The sequence below is a fragment of the Capsicum annuum genome, chromosome 4, assembly GCF_002878395.1.
Source record: "Capsicum annuum cultivar UCD-10X-F1 chromosome 4, UCD10Xv1.1, whole genome shotgun sequence".
NCBI classification, from domain to species: domain Eukaryota; kingdom Viridiplantae; phylum Streptophyta; class Magnoliopsida; order Solanales; family Solanaceae; genus Capsicum; species Capsicum annuum.
Genome location: NC_061114.1, coordinates 225,278,800 through 225,287,703, shown reverse-complemented (window position 1 = coordinate 225,287,703; position 8,904 = coordinate 225,278,800).

Sequence of the window (8,904 nt, the reverse complement as noted above, 5' to 3'; positions counted from 1 at the left end):
CATATTCATTCAATTCAGCTGAAAATTCTCATATGAGCATTGACAACTTTTTCTACTAATGTCTAAAATAGCTTAATCCTTACACCGCGATCAAGCGTAACTCTAAGTCACAAAAATACAACATGCTACACCACGCTATTATTCTAAACCATATGACGCCACCTTCTATACCTCTTTTAAAGATCACATCCTAAGCATAACATGCCTTACCACTTCAATGACTACTCTGAACTCTTAATATGAAGTCGCTAATGCATATTGCGACCTCCCACTACAATCCCAAACGTCATTCAAGCCTATTTTATAACCACATGTTTACTTTAAGTCAACCACCCATAAATACATACTTCACATAGTTTCTAAACTATTGTCAATATAATTCCCACGCGCTACCCTAAAACATACACACAAACTTTTCCACTAACTATCACATGTATCAAAGATTGGCCCCAAATCTTACTTCATACTTATGGCCTTATCTAAACAAACGTACTATGATCTTCCATCAACAAGAACATTTACATCATCACCACTATCATTGCACAGGGAGGGTCATTAAAAGGTTAAAACATAAGACCCTAAAGTATGAGAAGATTATTATACGGGACTGAGCACATTATAAAGAGTGAGTACATGGGTCATAAGTTACATGACCTCAACTAGAGTTCCTAACATAAGGGATGTGATTCCGACTACTTGAATGAACTAGAACTCATTATCTTAGAACTGGAAGAGTACGTGACTCTGTATCATATACAGGAATCATGAACTATGATCACAAAACTGAAACGTAAAGCTTGAGTAGGCATTGGGATCACTGAAAAATACTAAGGTAAGAATGGGTTGAGTCTCACACTTTCTGACATTCAATATCATCAGGACATCACTACTAGAATCTAAGAGCCTGACTTGGTTATTCGTTCTATCATCTCCCCCTTGGGTTTAAACCATCATATTAAGTTCAAAAGATCCCTTATTACTAGACTCTAAGCTAAACTACACTCACTGCACTCTGGGGTCTGGAATACAATAATACACATAATTAAATAGAAATTTAATCCGAAAGACCACACATGAAAGTGGAAAGCCCACTGCTAATACTACCTTCTGAGATATACTCTATATTTCGATAGCCCCAATAGTCATAGTATGATGCTTGCACAGTTATTTCTATCGGTTCAACCTTCAAAGCTCAAACTTAGATTTCTAACACTTAACATGGATATCACCGAGCCTTTGATGAACCATACCACTTTCGTCATAGCCTATCAATATCACGACTCCAAACTTATATCTCATTACTATAAGAATCAAGATCATATAAAAGAGCCCAACACTATCAGTCTCATGCCACTATTCCGACATCCACATTCTACATTAAATTCAAGCCAATAGTCTAGCATCAATCATCTACCATCAATGAAAAAGGCAACATAATATACTAGTCCGTCAAATCTGAACATTCTATCCAAATACCTCACAAATCTACTACATACCTTCTCACAAGTAGTACTAGTTTACAACTACCAACAAAAGAAGGTCAAAGGAAGGGGGGAGGGGGGTGGTAAAGTCACATAATAGGCATGGTCAACCTTAATTTGATATTATAACCCCATACAATCTTATCTACTTATACTGATCTCTCACCTCCTAATTACTTACTCAATCTCATGCAAACAGATTCAGCTATACATATATTAAACAAACACAAGAACAACAAGTTGGACAGCAAGCTACTAGTGAATCGAAATAGGCCTCACACTGCTTCACTAGACTTTGATTTTTGTGTTTTGAACAAGAAATGAAATGAATAACAAAGAAACTATGTTAGTGAATCAAAAGAGCCCCACACGGCTTCACTAGACTTTGATTTTTTTTCAAAAACACCAAGATAATAAGATTACATATTACAAGAGATAGAAAATGGACACACAATATTCAATGATCTAAGGATACGCATCTTACTCTGTATAAATAAACATCTGAGTTAAACACTTCCTCCACAGACTACCATACAATCCACACATGCTACTAGATACCACATTAGTCTATCACCATAAAGGGGGTAAATCATTCTTGAACATCGGTTATTCAACTAAAATATTCATTTACACAAAAGTCACCCTCACTCTGACTTCTAAATTTGTGACTTCACATCCCCAACTTCTTGGTCCAATATCACTACCAATAGGTCATGAAAACAACACTTTAACGCATACTACTATTTGGGTGGAAATACAGTTCCAACATTCTACTAGACATCATCCCCCTTAAGCAAGACATTTGTAACATAAATTTGAAGGGGATTAAATGCAATTAATACCTCAAGCTGAAAAGTACGATTCCATCAGGATCAATGTTTACATCGAAATCAATGCACATTGAAGCACTAACGGACTCTTATCAAGTTCTTGCACAAATTTTAACTCTTATATGGTTCAATCAGAAAAGACCATACCATTTAGATTCTAAACTTCTGTACTTGAATCACCTCAATAATGAGACATATCTGAGGACATTAGAGTAAGGAAAGAATGTGGGATGACTTTTTACTTTTGTATGGAAGACACCATAACACAAATTAGAGTATGAAAGAGGAACATTCTGGCTCTATTGCACGAACTAGAACATGAAGAAAGAGAGACACTCCTAAACGCCTAGTAGCCTCCTGCTTATAAGTGTGGCGTGCTACACACCCATAAATAAGACTCTACCCGATGCGATTTCGCAGATACCCTGGGACCATGAACCGTGCTTTGATACCAAGTTTGTCACGACCCGAACCAAGGCCTAGCCATGACGAGCATTTCGAACCATGGAGGCCCAAAACACCCCTATCTATCTGATAATCATGCACCTAATTCATATGATCAAAGTAATGCGAAAGAAACACAATAATTTAGAAGCATGGTCATAAATATGAAAAGAAACAATAACAGGGAGATAAGGTTTCCCCTAACATCAATGAACCTCTAAACAACTGTCTGCGAAAATCTCTAACAAATGATTGAGTCAAATAATCGTATATAAACTGGGACAAGGCCCCCAGTAGTCCCCAAAACTAAATATAAGATAAAAGAACTGTAGAACATAAGATATTCCGAAACATAGAAGGCTCACCACTTGTCTCTGCAACTCTGTCTGAAAGATCTACTAATTCTCTTGACCCCTGGACTGGGCCTCTGAACCTGAGAGGTTGGAGAGAGAAGGGGGTCAGAATAAAAGTACTAGCACGCAGAGATATCAAAATAAAACATAATATTTTTATAAAATATAGTTGAGAGCCATTATAAAGCAATTTCGTATCAAATCATTTGAAAGCACATGGGTGTAATGCAATAGTTTCTCAACAACAATGAAATGCAACTGAGCTAGGTAGAATACCCTACATAATTTACACCAACTGTCTAACCTCGTTTGCCGCCGAGATTAGAGTATAAGTGAGGGAGAGACACTCAAGACCACAAAGCATGGTGTCTCGACCCACTGGTAGTGCCCAAGATTACTTAGCCCGGGCTCCTACCTATAGTCCTAATTTGGGAATGACATGAAGTCGAGTACACAAGATCACTTAGCCTGGTATCAATATTCCGTGTTGGCAAACACATTTTCTAGCGATGAGCCCTTACATCTCAAACGCCTTCTTTGGGCATCCACCTTTCTTATGTAAAATCAATGCATTCAAATTTCATCTGATTCAATCACATATCATGTTCTATAGGGTATCATCATACCCAACTTGCAAGTCCTCAGTATCACTTCCACATATGCATAACCATGTAAAAACCAAGGTGCTTCATCATTTACAAGTACTGAACAATATTTATTTCAAATTCATGCCCTCTTTTATTGATCACAATATGATATGGGGTATCAAGACATTATCATGGGAATTTGAAAGCAATTTATCATTCATATTTATCAAACTTGCATGAAAAATCTCAAATCACATATGCATGGTTTCAACCATTGAAGTATATAAGCAAACAATTCCCATGACATAAAGAAAGATGACTTAGAAATCATATTGAAAGCAAGTTATTAGCATTTGATTGAAAACCCCCATTTAAAAGCATGCATGTACATAAAAACTACACCCATGAGATTTTAGGATAACTCCACGTACCTCTATTTCTAAAAATACTAGATGTTTCTTGAAGCTCGCGGATTTGTGATTCCGAATATGTAATTATCTTTGAAAACCTACGGTCGAATCTTGAACTATTTGGATTTTTATTTTGAAACCCTAAGGAGTGTTGTTGAGCAATTTTGATTAATGAAGGTGTATTTTGGTGTTTGAGGGATTAAATCCCGTATTGGTGGTATATGTAGGGGTGAAGGATGGCCAAAATACCCCTAAGGAACAATTAAGGTCAAATCTGTCCCTCAGTTGACAGTTTGATAGTCTGGAGTAAATCGATTATAACTTTTTACTCATATAATGAAATTGGATGAAACCAACTGCATTTGAAATAGGACTCAAAGAGATTTCATTTGATATATTATAGCTCACACAGTTCATTATATACAGGGGGTTATGATTGTTTGAAGTTGACCCTGAAATGCTGAAAACTGGGCAATAGGCTATGCGTTTTGCTACTGTTTTGAAATCCAAACGCAGCCTTATGCGTTTCAAAAAATTTCGAAACTTATCCGAGATGCACTATGAGCTTTCCCAATCGTAACGCATCTTGAAAATCTAAAAATGGATGTCGGAAAGGTTGAAAAGTTGTATCCCAAAGATTGCTAGCTAAAATGACTAAGTCTCATTTTACACTTAGAAAATTTTAAGTCATTAAGTCTAAGAGCTCAATATTAAAGACTAATCTATGCACGCCTTTTACGGGGCATTACAACAAAGATTATATGTTTATGAGTTTTCATGATTTAATTGAATTGAAGTTCATATTGTTGTTGGGTTTGGATCCATGTTTTAGATTACAAGTTACAAGATTTGATCCTAGTATGAGATGAATTGTATGATATTCATGATAAACCCTTCAAGTTACAAGATTATTGATGTAGCCATGGTAATAAGATGCATTGATTATTGTGTAATAAAAGCATGCTCCCCATATGTTTGATAAAATGTCTGTGTGAATGAGATAGTGCCATTATAGCATGTTAGCATGTAATCCCCATTCATGTACAAGTTAATGCATGCCAAGTGCTTGATAAAAAGCCCTTTTGAATGAATCATGAGACATTAGTATGCATTCCTATTCATGTACAAGTCTATGACTTTCAAGTGTTTGAAGAAATGCCTCATTGATTGCATTGTGAATGATAGGCTATTGTCATGTCTTATATTATTCATGCTATCAAGTCCTGGGGGTATTTAATACCCAACAATTTAGCTGATTGTCTAGAGCCAGTGTCAATTTTTAAGATACTCTCAGTCAAGCCACGCTCAGTAGAACTCAGTCAGTTACAGAACTTAGGAAAACTCAATAATCTTAGTATCAGTCCAGTCCAGTTCAGTAATCAATTCAGAACTCAGTAGCATTTAGTCAGTTAACAGAATCCAATAGTATTCTATCAGTTAACGGAACTGAGTAAACTCAGTTCAACTCAGTTAAACAGTACGATTAGTAACAGTTCAGTCAAGCCTAGTATGAACTAGAAAATTAGTTCAGTGTCTTTCAGTTGGGAGTAGGATTCAGCATCGAGCGAGCCTAGGGATGGGGGCACACCTATTAGCTAAGACTGGGTCCCTAGACACAATCCCTAAGTTTTAGAACTACGTAGCCAGCGTAGGTTATGAGATGTCACCCATTAGATAGGACTGACATACTCAGGGATCACCCGCTAGTTTAGGACTGATCTCAGGGGTCACTCGTTAGATAGGACTGACTCCACAGTAGTTGTATTTACCCGTGGCACGGTACTGACACCCTTCCAACTGGGGTTACAGGTTGGACCCCTCTAGTTCAGATAAGGGGCATGTCCGTTAGATGACTACCTCCTACAGTCTCAGTTTCAGTCTCAGTATTTAGAACACAACTTATTTCAGTATTTATAGAAATTAGGACTATCAGATACAGTCACTCAGCTTAGTAAAGAACTCAGATAGTTCTACAGATTTAGGACTATTAGATACAGTCAATCAGTATCAGTAGATTCAAGGATTACCCGCTAGATAAGCCTGATCCTAGAGGTCACCCGTTAGATAGGATCAACCCCACAACAGTCATCAGTAATACAATACTAGTAGACTCAGTTATCAGTAATCTAGTTATTAGAACTCAGTATTCATTGTCACTACGACTTCAGTTATAGTTTATGTACTCATGCATGTATTCTCACTCAGTCATGTTCACGTTACTTAGTCAGTTATAGTTCATGCATATGAACCCTTGCATTCAGCCTTACCTCATCTAGCATACCAGTATATTCCCACATAGTGACGTATACTTTTCTCTTGCGCTATGATGTCTTATACCATAGGTTCAGAAGCACGAGATCCCGAGCACCCTTAGCAGTTCAGATTCAGCCAACAGTAGTAGACTTAGCAGTGAGTCCTCATCATTCGAAGATGGTTCTTATTTCCTTATTACATTAGATTCAATATTTTTAGTAGACGGAGTTAATTGGGGGATTGTCTTATCAACTCCACAGTTTAGACAATTTTAGAGGCTTTTTAGACTAGATGTACAGACAGACTAGAGTATTTTCATACAGAGGTTCAGTTTTGATATTTTGATACTTTATTCAGTTTTATTTCAGATGTTTGAACCTTATGGCAATTTTTTGCCAAATTTCTGCATTTTACAGTATTATTATTCAGTTATTGCAGCAGGTACCAGTCATAGGTTAACTTGTGGTCCTTTGGGATTATGAGCACCATGTAGCGTCTGGGGTTCAGAATCCGGGGCGTTACACATCATCTTATAATCATCATTTATAAAACAATGCGTGCTAAATGTAAATGACTTACATAAGCTGAAATATGTAGCATTAAGAAGCAAAACATACTTTATAAATCTTGCGAGCCATAATATTTAGTTCTAAAAGTTATACTTGTGATCCTCCAAAAATTTTGCATTGCAGAGTAATTTTTGTTTTAGATTTCCTTTACACTTTCTGTCTATACATATTTTGGGGTCTCAATTAATGACAACCTGTTAAAGGGTGTTTTATTTTTCATTTTTATGATTTGAACTTCGAAAGTTTTAGTTAAGGAAGGGGGAAGGGGGAGTGAATACTATTTATTCAACGGAAAAGGCCAAAACTATCTTCAAAATGGAGCAAATATAATCTCCATTTGTTATTGGTCCCATTCAACTATTAGTTCACAACTATTAGTTTCACTTTAACGGAATGCCACTAGAAAATCCACGTGGAAAAGAAAAATGTCCCAACCCACATAAGCATTAACTTAACCATCCAACTTAACTTGATTCATCATAATTTGGTTAAATTAATCTTTGGTTGAAACAAAGACCAATGGCATGGGAAAAATAGCATAAAACTAATTGAAAAAAGACAATTGATTGTAACAAGGAAAAGGTACAAACACCAATAACAGCTACAGAAGCAAAAGATGTAAACTAATCCTAAAATGTAAAATCCAAAAATCAAAACCTGACACTAAAAATATAAAATGTGAAATATACAGTGCAAAATGAGACACAACTAATTAACATCAGTACTTTTAACTTGATTCTATCATAATTTTACCTCCTTGACCTCTTCTTTGGAATCATCATTTTCACTATTTTCCCTTGTACTTCTCTATCACCTCTCTTTGGTGGATTGTTAAGTTGGATTGTCTTAAGTTTGGATGGTTAAGTGGGCTTGGGGCTGATCTTAAGTTGGATACTTATGTGGACTGTCCACCTGCCTTTTTTCTCCCCGTGGATTGCATGGTGGCATTTCATTAACTGAAAGGTAGAAGTGATCCATTAGTTGAATGGATGGAAGGAAGGGGTAATGCAAAACGGAGAAGTGTATGCAGAAAGTAAAGGGTTAAAGATAGAGTCAACACACTGAATTTAATGGAACTATCTTGACTGTTATTCATAGTCTGTGACTGCTGATTTTATAGGTAGAAATACATAAAAAAATAAACCAAAAAACTGAAACGACTAACTAAGATAACTCCTAAAAAATAGAAACCAAATTCATGATAAACTACTCTCCTAAAGACTAGGACAAAGTGGAAATAGGACTTTATTTGCTAACACTGAAGGGGAGTCTTGGAGTAACTGGTAAAGTTGCTGTCATGTGACCAAGAGGTCATGGGTTCAAGCCTTGGAAATAGCCTCTGGCATAAATGCAAGGTAAGACTGCGTACGATACACCCTTGTGGTGGTACCCTTCCCCGGACACCGCGCATAACGGTAGCTTTAGTGCACCGGGCAACCCTTTTTTTTTATTTGCTAACACTCTCCCTTAAAATGAAAGCTCACAAGATTCAGGTTAACATTAGCTAGTTGAGCGCTTCCAGCCAATACCCATCGACCTCCTCAGCTTTTGGAAAGGGAGAAACCTGAGAAGTTTAGTTAAAATGTCCGCCAACTGATCTTCACTTCGACAATACTGAAGCTCTATTGTTCCTTCATTGTTGAGATCTCGCAGGAAATAATACTTCACATCAATGTGCTTGGTTTTTCCATGCTTTACAGGATTCTTTGACAACTTGATTGTAGAGTTGTTGTCACAAAATATTATAGTAGCACTTTCCATCTTGAATTACAGCTTTTTAAGGATTCTCCTAAGCCAAATAGCTTGACAAGCACAAGCTGTAGCAGTTACAAATTCAGCTTCTGTACATGATAATGTGACGACTGTTTGCTTTTTGGAGGACCATGATACAGCCCCTGTGCCTAACATAAAGACATAACCTGAAGTGCTCTTTCTACCATCTTGATCTCCTGCATAATCGCTATCAGTAAAGCCAAT